This window comes from Anolis carolinensis, chromosome 3 (genome assembly GCF_035594765.1).
Source record: "Anolis carolinensis isolate JA03-04 chromosome 3, rAnoCar3.1.pri, whole genome shotgun sequence".
Taxonomy (NCBI): Eukaryota; Metazoa; Chordata; class Lepidosauria; order Squamata; family Dactyloidae; genus Anolis; species Anolis carolinensis.
In genome coordinates this window covers 247,887,764-247,900,945 of record NC_085843.1, presented here as the reverse complement: position 1 = coordinate 247,900,945, position 13,182 = coordinate 247,887,764, and the positions used below count along the sequence as shown (strand labels likewise).

The window sequence follows — 13,182 nt, the reverse complement described above, 5'->3', positions numbered from 1 at the left end:
TTCCTCACACAGGACCTGAGGTGGCTTACACCTAATTAAAAAAGAAAGATAGAGCTAATGAAAACACCATCTGTGCAATGTTTTATAAAACCAATTAAATAATTGTATTAAACACAAGTATAACATAATAAAAAGATAAATGCACAGCCCCATTAAAACCCCCCTTTGCCATGTGCATTATAAACCAAAGCTAAACCTAAATGAGATGGTATCGGCCAGCTGACCGAAAGAGAAGAGGAATGGTCAACTAAACCTCCTGTGGGAGGAAATCCATAATCTTAGAAGGCTCTCTACCATATCTTTACCAAACATGGTTATCAGGGTGGTAGGATCTACTACTAAAAGCCCTCCCACAAATACCTTAAAACAGATGGACTCATGTTGAGAAATATGGTCTATCAGATAGCTATTTATTTATTTATTTATTTACTTTATTTAGTTTGGACATAAGCCTGTATACAGACTAGTAACAATGAGGCTATTGAGTTATTTGTTCCTGATGACTAGCTCAGCAAACTTCCTGCAACATTTTGGACTCAATGAAGTTTCCAAACACTATCCAAAGATAGTGCCACATAAGAGTGTTTTACAGTAATCCAGTGGGAATGTAATCAAGGCATGTGTTCCCATGGCCACATTTGATATCTCAAACTGATGCACCAGTTATAAGTATGTGAAAGTACATGTGACTGCTACCAAAAACTGGACACTTAGGATCAAATTTGAATCCAGGAGTATACCCAATTTGAAAACCTGAAGTATCAGGGAGAGTGTGATACCATCAATCACAGGTTGAACCTCTATTCCCTGATTTGCCTTTCAACTGACCAAGAGCACTCTGTCTTGTCCTGATGAAGCTTTAATTGGTTTGTCTTCATTAATTCTACTACTGAAGCCAGGTGCTGGTTTAACACCAAGATGGCTTCACTGGAGTTAGAGAGATAGAGTTTGTTTATTTATTTATTTATTTCCAACATTTATATCCCGCCCTTCTCACCCAAAGGGACTCAGGGCGGCGTACAAAATTGGCAACAATTCAATGCCTACACATAATTAAAACAGCAATGAAAATCCAATTAAAACAATTAAAACAATATAAAAATATAAAACATATGATTAAAATCCATTCCTCCAAAATCCTCATGCTGTACCGGTAAATCAGTCCGGGTCGTCTTTATCATTTAATCTTCGAAAGCTTGGGCACATAGCCATGTTTTCAGGGCTTTTCTAAAACTCAAAAGGGTTGGGGCTTGACGTATTTCTCTGGGGAGGGTGTTCCATAGCCGGGGAGCCACCACCGAGAAGGCCCTGTCCCTCGTACCCACCAGCCGCGCTTGTGAGGCAGGCGGGACCGAGAGCAGGGCCTCACCAGATGACCTCCATTTAGGGCTTTATAGGTCAAAACCAGCACTTTGAATTGGGCTCGGTAGCATATTGGCAGCCAGTGGATCTGGCTAAGTAGGGGGGTGGTACGCTCCCTGTAAGCCACCCCAGTTATTATTCTGGCTGCTGCCCGTTGTACTAATTGGAGCTTCCGGGCCGTCTTCAAAGGCAACCCCACGTTGGGTGTCATAATCATACTAGGAATACCCAACCATAAAATTCCGGATGATCTCTCCTATTAAGTTCACTATCACCTAATAACCAGAAACACACACCATCACCCTCATCATTCGAAGAACTATCACTATGCAAATATAAGACAATTCCATCAATACAGGGCAACCAAATCAAAGCTATTTTGAAACCAGCCTCACATCCTTGCTAGCATTTGTAATATGGAACATTTACAAGATAAAGAGAGAGATTGAGAGTGTGTGTTTCCTCAGCAAGAAAAACAGAAGAGGTCAGATCTCTTGAATGCTTATCTGAAGCACAAACATCAAATCTTGATCTCATAGAATTACATAATTCACAACAGATTGCTATAGTACTGTATAATAGGTGCTCTTCAGTTGGGGAATAGTTTCCCAGAACTACTACCAGTTATGTCCGTTTCACTGGAATCAATATTTTACAGGCCTTCAATATTTTATGCAAAAAGAGAAAATATTTCTATTTAGTAGAGATGGATGAAAGCATAACAAATGCAAGAATAAATACCATCCTAGGGAAAGGATTTAAAAATGATTTTTTTTTCTGGAAGTGCCTGACTAGAAGCTAGGCTATTTTTTTAATGAAAAGGCAGCAGTGAGGATTATATCATAGTCTGAAAGGATTATTTAGTAATTGGATTCTTGCAAATACAGAGCCTCTAATCTTTCCTTCTTCAAGCCCTTCCTGTCGTCTTTGTCAGCAACCAATATGCTTCTTAGTCATGCTTGTGATCAGGGAATTATGTTCAACATGGCCTTTCACCCTACATTCCCACATCTGACATTTTGAATCTTGAATTTTCCTGCATATAAGCTCCAAGAACATGTTTCACTCTACATCACTGCAGTTATCATGCTGTTCTTCCACTGAAGCTCATTTCCCCTGAACAGCTTCTTTTGACAATTGTAGGAATGGATGGTGGAGGTAGAAAACTGCTGACACAATTTGTGTGACACTACACACAAAAGTAAGGGACACAGAAATCAAGCCACTGACTCTTCATCGCTGGCTCCAAAGCATTATTTTCAATATTCTAACCATTTTTCTTTTGCCATTGCTTTACTTTGCTCTTTAAGTCACTGGTCAAGATCTATTACATAGGTTAAATATTACACACCTGAAATGCTTGAGGCTGAAAGTGTTTCATATTTTAGTTTTTCTTTTTCCAAATGTTGGAGTAATAGCATTTGCATATACATGTAATAAGATGTCTCGGAGATGGGACTAAATCAAACTTAGTCACAAGTATTTTTATTTATTATTTCTACAAGAATATTTGGAATGTACTGGAAATCCAATTTTGCTTGGGGAAAATATATTGAGTAAATATGACATCACACAAAGATACTTTGCTTCCTCCTCTCCAGTGGTATATCATTTATTTACCTATTTATTTGTTATATCCATACCTGATCTTCCTTCCAATTAGCTCAAGACAATATATTTGATATTCATAACCCTATCTGGAAAAATCCCAAAATGTTATGGAAATACAGTAGAGTCTCACTTATCCAACATTCTGGATTATCCAATGCATTTTTGTAGTCAATGTTTTCAATGCATTGTGATATTTTGGTGCTAAATTCGTAAATACAGTAATTACTACATAGCATTAATGTGTAATGAACTACTTTTTCTGTCAAATTTGTTGTATAACATGATGTTTTGGTGCTTAATTTGTAAAATCATAACCTAATTTGATGTTTAATTGGCTTCTCCTTAATCTCTCCTTATTATCCAACATATTCGCTTATCCAACGTTCTGCCGGCCCGTTTATGTTGGATAAGTGAGACTCTACTGTATGTTGCTCCCATGCTAGTTTGAGTGTCTTTTTCTCTCTTAATCAGATTACACACAAGTACTATCTAATCTGTTTCCTGTATGTTTATGCATATATACATACACACTTATACACAAAATAAGCCACAGTATTGAAAAGGCATGCTATAATTGAATGTACTGATACTATAAACCATCAACTAATTTATGGCCCTTAGTACTAACTAAACATATGAAATCAGAAAACTACAAGTTCCTAGTTGAAGAATCAAAAATAAAAGATATCAAATTGTGAAGTACAGTCATTTATTCAAGCTTTCAATATAATGTTTAAAATCCATGTTCCATATAGAGTAAGACTAAAGCAATGACAAGTCTACCATGGCTTCATAAGTACATAAACGGTCTGCTGTAAAACGATCCTGTCATTACATATTGCTTTTCTATTATCAATTTAGTTCGTGCTTTCTATTGTGTTATTCCTGAGGCAATATAGAAGCAACCATCACAAAAGTTACATACTGGTTGATAAAAGCTGCAACTTTCATTCAAGATAATAACTTAAAATTGTTTTTGTACTAGAAATCAGTTGTCAAGGAAACTCCCTAAAGAATTACTTAAACCAATTTTTAGCAGCAGATAACCATGGCCATTATGCCCTTCTTGCAGCTGTCACCAGACACATTTTTTGCCACAATTTAATATCAGATCTACTGCAGTTGATCAATCAATATGTGGTAAGGCTCAATTCATGATTAACAATTTATTAACTTATATTCATACATCCCACTTTCAAACCTGAAGGCTTCCCTAAACGACTAACCATTAAATATTTTAAATCAACCATCAACAGGGACAGAAATTGAAACCACTTAAAGCCACAAAATCCAACACTTGTAACAGCTAAAAGACCTGAACTACAAAAGAACAAACATCTTCACCTAGTGACTAAATTGAGCCTTTCTAAAGAAGACACATGACTGAAATCTCTAAGGAAAAAGAACTATCTTGAATCACCACCAATCTGATTTCTGGTGCTGCATGGGGACACAAATAGGGCCTCTAAAGACAATTGGGGACCCAGTCATCTAATATTGAATGATTTGAACCATATTGGTTCCACACATTAAATAACTTTGTGCTGTTATTAAAAATGGAAAGGAAGCCACAGTAGTTCTTTCAAAAAATAAGATCAAAATATTCAATCTCAATTAACTGTTGAACATTTTTAAAATGCAAACCCAACACCAATATTGTACGTCAAACATAATGTAGTACAATCTGTGAGACCTGATCATTTATCCGCTGCCAAAAACAACAACAACAACAACAACAACAATAAATTTGTATTTGTTACGCCTCTCCCCACAGCTTGAGGCAAGTTAAAACACCCAGACAAAACACAATGCCATAAAACACATATACTGTATTAAAATACATAGTAGAAAGATTAAAACACAATGCTAATATAATGTAAATTTAAAATGGCCTGCCAGAAGAGATAGGTCTTTTGCATGCCAATGAGCTGTCTGCCAATGGTCTTCTGGCAGGTCATTCTACAGTCTAAGGGCGGCCAATGAGGGATAATTGGCAGTCAAATTCTGGCTGACTGAATTAAATGCCCCCAGAGGACCTCTCGGATTATACGGGAGAAGGCGGTCGTGTAGGTAACCTGGATCCAAACCTTGTAGGAATTTAAAGTCAAAACCAACACTTGCTACTTTTCCCTCTCTAGACATTGCCCTTTCTAGGCATTTTATAAGTCTTCCAGCATGACTTTATGGTATTATTGGGAAGCAAGTCTTTTATTTCGATAAGGTTTGCTATTATCAGCAGTTTTGCATATCTCTTCAAAGTCAGGGAAAATATCCACCCTGGAAATGGGGAACATACTGACATATCATTCTGTGGATCATCATTACCAGGCTGGGAGACTCTGACTGACATACCACCCAAGACTGGTGAAAAGTGCTTTGTGCAACGGACTAATCTTGAGTGGCTAGAGATGGCCTGATTTTAAAATTCTAAGATGCAATGATGCCACAAAATCCCTTCCTCCTCTGCACTTCTATCTTCGCCACCAAAGTAGGCTTGAAAGTGGGCTCTGGTCTGTGTTCTATCAACAACAGTTCCTCCACTCAAATCATCATCATGGCTGTTTCAGTGCCCATAAAAAAGACATACAAGCTGCATCCGGGGGAAACCTACTCAAGAGTGATTGTGTCCATTTATCTGTTTGAAACTGAGTGACCAAAATACTGTCTGCAGTTCCAACAATTTTTCCAAGAGTTAAAGAAATATATATCTATCTTCTCAAAGTCAAATTCTGCCACTGCCACAAATCTAGGCACAGCACTGACAACTGCTAACACTTTTCCCCACTAACTACTAATGGTCTGGTCACATAGAAAGATAACCAGGCAGGCAAACTTCCATCATCTCTTGAACATAGCTGTTGTAATCATTAACATTATAATTATGAAATGTGAAATTAATTTTCCCTCCTTTCCCCAGTTTGAGGACATTGACTGTCTTATTATGTATCTTACCAAACTTTCTAGGAGACTTTTTGGCAAAATAGTAAGATATAAATGCTTTAAATAAACATAGGTCAAGATTTTTTACACTTTTAGTGTATCATAGATACACACCAGTGCAATTACACTACATCTCAAAGTTGTACAACTGTTAACAGGGCCTTGAGCTTACACATTGCCTAATGGTCAATTAACTTTAGGGCCACAAACCCAAAAATCAGATTGTAGCTGAACTTTGGAAAAAAAATGCTGTAATATGTACAGTACTTACAAAACCACTCTGAAGTACAGCGAGCTTTGCAAAAAAAAAAATGCTACCTTGCTACTACTAAGATTTCCAACTTACTTAAATAAACCTTTGTCCTTCATATGTGTAACTTTGTAACTACCATAAACTAGGCCTATAATGTATCTCCTTTGTAACCCTACTGTGTGAAATTAACCTACTAAGCACAACACAACAGTTGTAGAGACAGATGTCTAAAAAGTGGCATCTAAACAATTACATCTTGTATGTGTATGAAAGATATAGCAGAAGCATCTAATATAACTTGCATTAACTCTCATTTTCCACAGGAAAAAAACATAATTTACTCAGTTATGGTTTTTCTTTTTCTTCCAAACCAAAGCCTTGTTGTGAAGAGCAAATCATAAGTGGTGGATCAAATCCAGTGATCCACAGCTTCTACCAAATCCTATTAATCTGTTTATGCTCTATAGCAGGGGTTCTCAAGCTGTGTGATAGTGAGGGGTTTTGTGGCACCATGATGCTTCCCTCCTCCTCCTCTTTCCTGCTCATCCTCCTAAGAAATTAAAGTTTGAATCTGCCAGAACAGCACCAACAGCAGTATCCTCCCAAGGCACAAACTCTTTTTCCTCACTTCCCTGGCTGCCCAGACTCTTTTTCTCACCACCCAGATCCTCCCCCCCCCCCCGCCTTTCCTCCAAAGCCCTATTTCCCTCCCACTGCTCAGAGGGTTCTTTGATTGTGCATAGCATAAGGGGGGTGACTGGATGGCCCCTGGGGTTGCTCCTATTCCTAGAAGGGTGGATGGCCATCTGTTGGTGGTGCTTTGATTGTGCTTTTACTGCATGGCAGAAGGGGGCTGGACTGGATGGTACCTGGAGTTGCTCCTAAAATAACAACAACAACAACAACAATAATAACAGCTACTACTACTACTAATGCTGGATGGCCATCTGTTGGGAGTGCTTTTCCTGCATGGCAGAAGGGGGGTGGACTGGATGGCGCCTGGGGTCTTCTACTGAAATACTGTTAAGTTTATGTTGGTTAAATCTGTTCTTCATTTTAAATATTGCATTGCTCTTTCTTTCTTTCTTTCTTTCTTGTACTACAAATGAAATATGTTCAGTGTGCATAGGAATTTGTTCATTTTTTTTTTCAATTAATGGGTTGCTGAGTTTTCTAGGCTGTATGGTCATGTTCCAGAAGCATTCTCTCCTGATGTGCATAGAATTTGTTCATGTTTTTTTATCCATCCATCCACATCTGGCCTAGCCCATCCATCTGTCTGATTCTAAAATGCAATGCAGCCCCTATATCCAAAAGTTTGCCCATGTCTGATATATATCTATATATATAAAAGAGTGATGGAATTCGAGCACCGAGCAAAACAGCAAAACTAAACACCCTCCAAACTCCAAATTTGACAACAGAATCCATTATCCACGCCTCCAGGTTGAAACAACAAAACATTGGGTCAGAACCTCCACAGGATCCGCGCAGCCCACACTCCTCCAAAACAAGCTTTGCCTTTCCCTCTCTCTGTTACCCCTCCTCCCATGACGTCACTCCCCGGCCAGCCGACAACAGCTGTTTCCCTCGCGCGCGCCCTGCTCGCAAGCCCCGCCCCCCTGGGAGCCGGAGCCCCAGCTTCTCCTTCTGGCTGCCTCCTTCCCCTCACTCCCCGCCATCAACATGATCTCTCACCAGAGCACCCTCCTCAGCTTCTTCCCCAACTCAGGGAAAGTGCCAGCCAAGCACACCGACAACGAGGAAGCCACAGGTACCTCCTCCAGCCCAACTTGAATAACATTGAATAGCCTTGCAGCATCAAAGCCTGGCTGCTTCATACCTAGGGGACTCCATTGTCGGCCAACTTAAAGACCATTGAATAGCCTCGCAGCATCAAAGCCTGGCTGCTTCACACCTAGGGGACTCCATTGTTGCCCAACTTGAATACCATTGAGTAGCCTTGCAGCATCAAAGCCTGGCTGCTTCATACCTAGGGGACTCCATTGTTGGCCAACTTGAATACCATTGAATAGCCTTGCAGCATCAAAGCCTGGCTGCTTCATTCCTAGGGGACTCCATTGTTGGCCAACTTGAATACCATTGAATAGCCTTGCAGCATCAAAGCCTGGCTGCTTCATACCTACGGGAAATCCTCTTTATGCCACCTTCCATGCCACGTAGAAAACCCCACTAAGGACTACGCCACAGCAACGCGTGGCCGGGTACAGCTAGTACATTATATGTATGTAATGTGCATTTTACTATGGAATAAACAACAAAACCACTGAACCAAATCACACCAAATTTGGCCACAAAAAAACAGTCATCCAAAATATGTCTTTCAATTAAAAAAAACCCTAGAAAAATAGTCCAAATTACAGAGGATGAGAAAGAGCCTCCCCCCCCCCAACTGCCAGTTAGAAAGGTAGGCTCTGATGCCTTTAGCCCCCCCCCAATGCCTTTAGGCCCGCCCCCTTTGTATCCTAGCAACTCCATCAGCCAAAATGGCACCCAGGGCACAGGCAGAGCGCACTTAGGCCTGATCCACACTGCCTATAAAATACAGATTATCTGCTTTGAACTGGATTATCTTGAGTCCACACTCCCATATAATCCACTTCAGTGTGGATTTTATACAGCTGTGTAGAAGGGGCCTCATATAATCCACTTCTAAGCAGATAATATAAGATTATAAATATAATATGAAATAATTACTGTGGTATAATAATACAGAACAATATAATCCCTAAAACCAGGACAGTAAATAAAGAGCAACATTCTGAAAGCAGGGAAATTGGGAATTCCAGAAAGGAAACAATCAGGGCCAGCTAACACCTCCCAACAAAGGATTCTTTCAGGCAAGAAGCAGCCAGGCTTTGAAGCTGCAAGGCCATTAAATGATAATCAAGGTAGCTAATTGCATCATTCATACCTGCCACACCGAGACTATTAATTGCTATTCAAACTGGCCAACCAAGGATTCTGCAAGGTAGAAAGTGGCCAGGCTTGCAAGCAGCAAGGCTATTCAGTTCTTTTCAACCTGGCCAACCAAGATTTCTCCTAGGTGAAAAACCCCAAGGCTTTGAAGCCACGAGGCTACTCTATCCCATTCAACCTGGCCTAGCAAGGATGCCCTATGTAGAAAGCAGCCAGGCTTTTAAACTGGAAGACTATTCAGTGCAATTCAATCTGGCCAAACAAGGATTCCCCCACAAAGGAAGTAGCCAGGCTTGAAAGTGGCTCTTTGATTGAGGGTGCTATTCCAGCTACTCCAGAAAACGGCCAGGCTTTGAGGCTGCAAGGCTATTCCACCTGGCCAACAAATGATTCCCATAAGCCACAGCAACGCGTGGCCAGGCAAAGCTACTATATTATATAATATATAAACATTTCTTGGACTGCACAATAAACTTTTGCTTCAAAAAGGGCTCCATGGCTGAAAAAGTTTGAGAACCCCTGCTTGATAGGAAAACCAAGTGAGAAAAGGATTTTTTAAAACCCACATCCACATGTTTTGATGTACACTGGAATGCACTGCAGCAGGATTGGAGACATTCCATACAGCAGGTTGGACAGTTTGAAGGTTTTTCCCATCTAGACTACAAGCTCCACATGCTTTTTATCTTCTATCAGAGGTGTACATTTTTCTTAATTATACCCTCTTATATTCACAGGAGAGAATATCCTAAAGACCTAATTTTCCTAAAGGCACCAGGTCCCATCTGAGTTTAGAAGCTAAGCTGGGTCAGTCCTGGTTAGTACTGCACTTGGGTGGAAGACACCTCCTAGATCATGTGGCCGGAATGACTGTATGGAGCGCTGTTACCTTCCCGCCGGAGTGGTACCTATTGATCTACTCATATCTGCCAACAGCGGGAGCTCACCCCATTCCCTAGATTCGATCTGCTGATCTTTTGGTCAGCAAGCTCAGCAGCTCAGCAGTTCAATCCACTGCACCACCGGGGTTCTCCTTTAGGATATGGATATGGGTACTCGAACTTTTTAAGCAGGGGGCTGGTGCACTGTTCCTCAGACTGTTGGGGGACCGGACTATAGTTTGAAAAAAAAAACATGTACTAATTCCTATGTACACTGCACAGATCTTTTTTGTAGTGCAATAAAATATTAAAGAATAATGCAATATTTGAAATGAATTACAATTTTAACCAATATAAACTTAACCAGTATTTCAACAGGAAGTGTTATGGTTGAGCCTTATGGCTCCAATTCTGGGAGACGTGGTCGTAAGACTCCTCGAGAGTCAGACTCTCTTGAGGAGCGAGAGAGGAAACGGCTGCGGGACTTATTTGCAGAACCAACAGACGAAGATTCCTTTGAGGGTTTTACCGAGGGTATGGAGGAAGAGGTGGTTAGCTCAGAGGAGGATGACATGGAATGGACTCGTGTGAGGGAGGATTTGGGTGTTCCTGGTAATGATAGCATGGGAAGCGACTGGCAGGTTGCAGGATCGGATCCGTGGACGAGTTGGAGGGATGGAACGGGATCCACAGCTGGGGATGCTGTGGGGCGTAGTCAAAGATGTTTTAGCTCTGATGAGGATGATGAGGCACCTGGAATTAGGGGAGCAGCTGATAGCGATGAGGAGTTGTAAACTGGCATAAAATGGGGTTTTGAATCCAGGGCTAATTGCGTTGGGCAAGGTAATCTGGACGAACGCTTGGGCTCTTGTTGGGAATTTCCTGAAGACGGGTGTGTTTCGTTTGCTGAATACCTTGGACCTCCGTCGTCTTCTTGACGGACATTATTTACCTACTCTGGATTGACGCTGGACTGACTGACTGACTACGACCTTGGACTACCCTTTCTGTGGCTATCGGTGGAATTCGTGGAACCTTAGACGCCTGCACCTGGCTATCGACCTCGGACCGGATTGGGACCTCGCTGACCGCTGCAACCCTGATTGATGTGTTTGGACCTGGAGTTCGCCCGCTGCACGGAGGAGTAACAACTTAGTTACTCAACCTCAGCTGCTGAGTAGCAGAGAGGAATCTGCTGCCAGTATTTATGTTTTATTGAATCTTTGTTTACCAGCTTTTGTTTGTTTAAAGTGCCAGGCTGAAGTAAGCATTTTTGGTTTAACCCGGATTAAACTCCTGTTTAATCCGGTTTATCTTTTGAACCGTTTTTGAGTGACTTTTCATTTTGAAGGCGAGTGTTTGCCTAGCCCTTTGTTTTTTACGAGCGTCTTTTGGTTCTGTATCTTTAATAAACTGTGTTGAATCTTATCTGGTGGCGTTCTGTCTGTGACAGGAAGTGTGTGCTTGCTTTTGGTTGATGAGATTGTCAAGTTTGTTAAGATTGTTGTTGATGTGTGCCTTCAAGTCATTTCAGACTTAGGGTGTGCCTAAGTCTAAAGTTTAGGACAAGGGCCAAGTAAATGATCTTGGAGGGCTGCATTCAGTCCACAAGCCTTGGTTTGGGGACCCCCGCTTTAGGACATTTAGGCTCTCAACTAAAGAATTAACTTTCTTTATATTTATCTCCTATGATCTTAATATGTAAATAACAAATGATGATGCTGATGAATTAAAGCCATGTCAAAAATACTGGAAAGAACATAGAAAATACATTAGCAGACATTCCATTTAGCATCTTTAACTAGACAAAAGAAAAGAAAAGCCAAACAATTACTCTCAAGTGTAACAACATATTTTAAAATTTGAATTGCAAAATACACAAATTAGCTGACAGCCTTATCTCAACAAAGTAGAACTAGAAAATAAGGGGCAGAAATCCATGCCCTTTCCAAACTCTTGAAAAATTCAGAAGCTACTGTGGGAGAGAACGAATAGAAGATTTTCTACGCCTCTATATTACTCTGTTCATTACAACAAGGGCACAGATAATTAAGCAGTACCGGAACAAAAGCAGAAGCCCTTGAAGACAAAACCCTCTCTTCCTCAAAAAGTCTTAGCATCACTTGTTCAGTTCTGAAAATTACTTTCTTCTAGCTCTTTTACACATGCATGTTTTCCAACAGGAATTGTGATGACCCATGGGCCTTGTAGTCCTGCTCAGGACATTGTAATTCCTGATGAAGATGAAAACTTGGGTTTTTTACCTTCCCAGTCTGAACTGGATTCCTCTCAGCCAGATCTTTCCCAGGCAGATCTGGGAACCTTGCACCTGCAAGAAAGTTGTCTCCCAGAAGTATGTCAAACAAGCCCAGAGCCTACTTCTCCCGTGTTCTTGCGCCGGGAGTTTTGTAAACAACAGAGAAGTTTGGAATCAGCTTCGCGCAGGAGTGCGAGGATTGCAGCTAAGAATGTAGCCAATTAAGACTGCTTCTCGTGAGAATCTTTAAGGAGTTTAACATCTGGTCTCAGAGTTTAGCTTTCGTTTCTGATTCCCAGAGAACTGCTTCGGTGGGAAAGTTAAACTCTATATAGGCGTTTTACCCGCGTAGTAACTTCGCGGAGTCAATTCGTCAGCCTACGGAGCGAGTTGTGTCTGGACAGCGCGCTCCGATTCAAGCCTCGCTCCTGCTCAAGCCTTGCCTTGCTATCCAGCCTTCGCCTTGCTTCCCAGCCTTTGTTTATCTACGGACTTTGCCTTGCTTCCCAGGACCAATCCTTGCCTTGTTCCACGGATTTTACCAAGTTATTCCACGGACCTTGTTCTCGTTCCTATTTACCTTGTTCCACGTTTTAAGCCTTGTTTCAAGTATCAAGTTATTTCCTAGCCTTGCTCAAGTTTATGGACTAAAGGACCTTGTCATCTCCCCTCACTTTGCCTGGCAAAGTGAGTGTTTCGGTTATTGGATTACAACTTTGGACCTTAATATTTCATATTGGACATTGTTTCTTTGGACTAATTTTGACCTTTCCTGAAAGGTCTAATTCTGGACTATTTTCTACACTTGTTTTTATTAACTTTATATACTCCTTCAATAAAGATATTAGATAGATTCTGGCCTCTGTGTATGGTTATTGGTGCTCTGCAGCCTGGGTCTTGACAGTTTGACTCCGCCGCCCTAAGCACCAATTAACCTC

At 40.9% G+C, this 13,182-nt stretch overlaps 1 protein-coding gene across 2 annotated transcripts in view; it reads right to left on the bottom strand.

Moving 5' to 3' along the window:
- pxylp1 (2-phosphoxylose phosphatase 1) overlaps positions 1-13,182 on the bottom strand; it is an 88,039-nt gene that overhangs the window by 54,265 nt on the left and 20,592 nt on the right. The gene's annotated exons all lie outside the window — the stretch shown is intronic.